Source organism: Silene latifolia, chromosome 10 (assembly GCF_048544455.1).
Source record: "Silene latifolia isolate original U9 population chromosome 10, ASM4854445v1, whole genome shotgun sequence".
Classification (NCBI taxonomy): Eukaryota; Viridiplantae; Streptophyta; class Magnoliopsida; order Caryophyllales; family Caryophyllaceae; genus Silene; species Silene latifolia.
In genome coordinates, this window is record NC_133535.1 from 135855557 (window position 1) to 135861099 (window position 5543).

Genomic DNA, 5543 nt, shown 5'->3' on the forward strand with positions numbered 1-5543 from the left:
GTACTTACACCAAGAGTTGCTACACTTTGTTGAGTTGCTACACTTTGTTGTTTGATTGGTTGCAAATGCAGGAATGCCAGTGATGTTTTGAGAATGAGGCAGCTCACAGGTTTTCGCCGACTCCTCATCAGCTCCTTGGTTGCTGCAATTCAGTATAGGATATGGAATATCAGAAACATTTGTAGAATTGAAGGCTACGTGACTCACCCTGGGAAGATGATACAAGAAGTGAAAGCAGATTGCAGATTGCAGATTGAGACTTCAAGGCTTACCTATATGTTTTATTAAACATGATGATAAGCTGTGGTGTATTAATTTAGGTGTGATGTAGGCTTTTCTTTGCTGTATTGTTTCATTCTAGTAGAGATGGCCTAGCTATAACTTAAAGTATGTAAGTTTCTCTTGGTTAGAGCACTTACAAAAATGGATGTTTGTATGAGGCACTACGTCAAATAAGACCTTCAATAACGGTCAAATAATGCAATTACCGTTTTTAAATAGACACACGGGACCGTTATTGCAACGACGGTTGTTAAATATATACCACGGTTGTACAAATAACACGCGGCCGTTATATAACATCAATAACGGATCTATAATACCGTTATCACAACTCAAGAACCGTAATAAAATCTTTTAAGAAACCGTTATTAAATCTTAATAACGGTTTCAAATCCGTTTTCGTAGTTGACTATTGACAACGTCTTATCGTTCCAAAACCGTTGTTAAATATTATATATGATAACGGTTCATTTCGTTATCAGTCCATTGTTATATTTATCTGTTGATAACGGAGTGTAACTGTTATCTATTTTTATTGATGAAACTTTGACAACGGTTCTGCTTAAATAAACCGTTGTAAAATTTTTGAACTCGACAACGGTTATCGTTCGTTATCTTATATTTTTGGCGATTTGAATGGGAGGGAAAATATGTCAACGGTTATTTATCTAAATAAAACTGTTGTCAAATATTTGTTTGCAACTGGTTGTTTTTAACCGTTATCGTTTTTAGTTATTTTTTTTTTTAAAAATGATTTTAGCTTGTTCTAGCAGTTGCTGAAATGCTATTTTTTCAGCAGCGTTTGTAACAGCTGCTGCTGAAATGCTATTTTTTCAGCTGCTGCTGAAAAATAGCATTCCAGCAGCTGCTGCACTGTAAAAATTCAATCCTATATCAAAATATTATACCCCCTGATCAATTAAACCCAATTTAAAAACAGTCAAACAGGATGATCAAAAGTCAATACACAACTTTCTCAAAAAAACAAAAGAAGCCAATACACAACAGCATGAGCAAACTATTGAGACTCCGCTAATGAAACAACATAACTAGCCCACATATTTCTCAACTGGGTGATGTCCTCCGGCGAATATTCTGGGTTTTTGTTGAGTATTAGTGGAAAGTACAATTCAAAATATACATAATTAAAATAGATATAATACATGGAAGTATACAGAATTGAACTCAATTTACGTTTGAAATAGTTTTTAAATCACACTAACCCGTATCAGAATGGTAGAAAGTTTTCAGTTGATAATCTCCCACATGGACTGACAAATGTAAAAGGCCCATTGTTTGTCGTCTGGTGCTTTAAGAGACTATTATATAAATCACACACAAATCAGCTGAATTAGATAATCAACCTCTCGCATAAACATAAATTAAATGATACGAGTAATTATTAAGGATACACTTACTAATGGCGTGATAAAATTGGGAACAGTATTGCTTTCATATTTCCCAAGTGGACATAATCTTTTTTTTTTTTTGCTTCAAAAACACTAATTCATAAATATACAAACAAGCCATTATTATTTGCATATATATGACTCAAGTCATACAATAACAAATGACATTATTGAAGGTTGTAAACTAACTCAGTTATCATCCTTACACAACTGTCAGAGGGTTTGCCTTCGCGAGAGTCAATCTAGTACACTGTTTTTGTTTTCACTTGGATTGCCAGTAGCATCCAATTCTTCCTATTCAATTTGGGACATTGAACTGTCAGTTCATTTACACGCATGTAAACATGTTAATAATAAATTTATAGAACCGTGATTCATTACAATAATCACGTACTATACATACATATTCTCACTGTAGGGGGCAAGTCATAGTTTTTTGGTCGACATCAAGCGATGAGCGATACTATTGATTTGTTCTTCGTATAAAATTATGTGCACATAGAACGCCATAGGACTCAAGAGTCCGTATGCGTGAATTGGGACCTTCCACTCAGCGATCTTATTATTCAGGTACTTATTACGCCACATGGAACAAATAATTTTATTGTAATTAATAATTTAAACAAACATCATTATTCGTAATTGGAAATGACTAAATAGTTTTATTAATAAAACTTACTTCATCCAAATCCAAATGTGAACAACATCTAAATTGTCAAGGTCGACAAATTTCATCAGCTGCTTCGGGTCCAGTACGGCTATATCAGCTGCGTCCATAATTTCATCTTCAATGTTAATCATAACTACATCCCCTCTAGGTGACATCTTTACAGCCAGGTTGTGCAAAACCTTCAGCGAAGTAGTTTTCATTTTTTTTTCTTATATTCACACGATTCATAATAAGAATCATAAGCAGGCTTGACTGCAACAACTTTCGTAGCTGGCTTATATTGTATGTCCTTTGGTTTTGTTTTGGGAGAAGACGTAGTTTTTTTCGGTGACTTTGTCCGTTGACGTAGTAATAATTGCTTTAGCTGCCGCCATGGCTTTGCTTAACTTCTACAAATGTAAAGATTAAAGTACTTACGATATGTTAATATTTGTACCCTAATATATTTAAAGAACAAGTAATAATTAACGTCTGCGTATAGGTACCTCGGGGATGACAACATTGATGAGGTTTTTAGGCCATTGCACATAAGAACTTAGGGGTTCTTTAAAAAAAGTGACCTTATTAGAAAATGGTACTTTTACTTCCCCATACTCGTCTTTATATAATTGGGACACTTCCACTTTCCTACATTTGTCACAAAGGGGTATACCATGAACCTTAACTTGTTGAAGCCGGTCGTAAGCGAACACATATCCCCGGCAACAACAACTTTCTGTTTCCCCTGTAAATAGAATAGACGACAAGCCACCTTCCAATCGCCCTTCACGACAACTTTAATCAATTAGTACACATATATTCACTACCTTTAATAAATTTCATAAGTAAAAAACGTGTACTGAGATGAATAATTATAAATTAGCAGCTATTACCATGTTCGGTGTTGAGAAGAACGACTGATCATCAACTACCTCAATCTCATCCTGTGTCACGGCCTTCTTAGCTTCCTCTTCCTCTTCAACTGCCTGATATCGATCATCGGCTCCCACCTCAATCTCCTTTGCCATTTCCTTCTCCCTTGCCATGTCCTCCTCGGCTTTCTTCTGTACATTAACACTTGTCCATATAACACGTACTGATTTTCCAAATCATATAACACATTGTATATAAGACGTAAATATTATTACATCTTTTTCCTCATCCTTCTCCTTCTTCTCCTCCTCGTCCACGTCCTCCTCCTCCTCCTCCTATGCTTCCTTTATGACTTCTTGAATCATATCCAACTCTTCTTCTGATGGGTTTTCCCCAGTTTTCAACATTCTCAGCATCAACCTAACTATTTTCTGTAGCTGTGTAGTAGAAATTAATGTCACCATATATAGTTATAAATTACGTTGGTTCAAATACAGTATTTATACGATTACCTTCTTGGAATCATCACCGCTCATCATCCTTCGAATAGTTTTCCCAAAATACTTAGTGATACCAACATGCGTTGATACCGCTCTCACACGATCTGGATGCTCTGTTTTGCCGATTGCCCTAGCAAGAATGTCATCACGTCCTTGAGGCTTCCATTTTCCTTCTTGTACCTCCTTCTCACAAATCCTCTACATACAGAAAAAACTATTAAACAACTAAATTTTATTTAAACTCACAATTATATAACTCCGACCACCAGTTTGTCGTAGGAGTGACATATTAAGTCAAACTTACAATTTTCTCTTTAATGTCCTTATCATATTCAGTATCTGTCTTTCCGTTCTTAGGAGTGTGACCTTCAACCCAAGCATCGTGACGACTGAATTTTCCAAGCTTTGCCTACAATTCATTCATCACATTGATATCCTCTCAAAATATGTATGATTACTATGAATATATATAACATCCGACTAAAACACCTAATAATCTAATACTATAAGAATTATGTACTAAGTTACTAACAAGTTTAGTCTTAATTAATTTATAACCACCTCGGGTGTCGTAAAAGACGGTCTTTTTCTTGAAATGTTCGCCTTGTTCCTCTCACTCATAGCCTTCATCAAATAAATTGTATCAAGAAACGTAAGCATGACCAAACACTAAACTAAGTATACTTCTTTACTTATTATTATTAAGTTACCTGAAACTTGTCAGACTGCCTATAAGCAATATAGCTATCCCAATGGTCTTGACTGACATACGGATACTTCTTTGTTGGTGGTTTCTTGTTCATCTCCCCGGTTTCCTTGTTGAACAAGTGGTTCTCAGCAATCTTTAACTTCCAAGAACTGAGGGCTTCCCTTGTCTTTTTTTTAGGTACTTATCATACTTTTCGGGGACAACGTAAGCTAACAGCATATATGATGAGCATAGTTGGTACAAGTGTTTCGGCTAATTTCAGCTAAAGCATTTATTATTGTATATACAGACATTTATTCTGTTTATTAGCATGGTGTTCCGTATTTTACTCAATTCACTGATATGCGGCGTACCTAGAGACACATACTGTCTTACACAACAACCAATCCAACTCGCAAAATACTCGGCATTCTCACCATATGGCAGCCCCGTATCTTTATCCCATTGTAAAGGATTAGGTCTTTGAATTTATTGTTTCAAGGGAAACCCTGTGGCGCATTCGACCCGCAGTGTGTTGCAAATTATTCTCATCTCCTAAGTCGTCGTTTGGCGTATTTTCATCGTTTCTTTTCCGCTTTTCGACCATATCTAAAGCAGAAATCAATAAACAAATAATAACAATCCATACTTATAATAACAAACAAATCTCTAGAGAGGAGGATTTATTACTTCTATAAAGAGGAGCATCCGGATTGAACTGGCGGCGGCAATGGCGATGATGACGATGACTGCGACGGTGATGGGGTAGGCTGGTGGTTGAGGGGAAGCTCAGTGTTTGAGGATATTATGTGGGGGAGGGGAAGCTCAGAGTATATACGTGTGAATAATACAACACTTGCAAGACATTGTTTAATGGAAAGTAATAAACACGGTATAAGAAAAACCGTTGTATTTTGTTTCCAAACAGACAACGGTTTTTTTTGAAACCGTAATCGATTAGTATTATCTACAATGGGTTAGAAATAACCGTTGTCTTAAGTATTTTCATTTTGTTTGATTTTCCCGCCAAGAAATAAAGCATTATTTTTATATACATAACAACGGCTTGAACCGTAATAACTGTATACATCATGAACAACGGTTTAGGTATAACCGTTTTATTTTATATTTGATTTTACCGC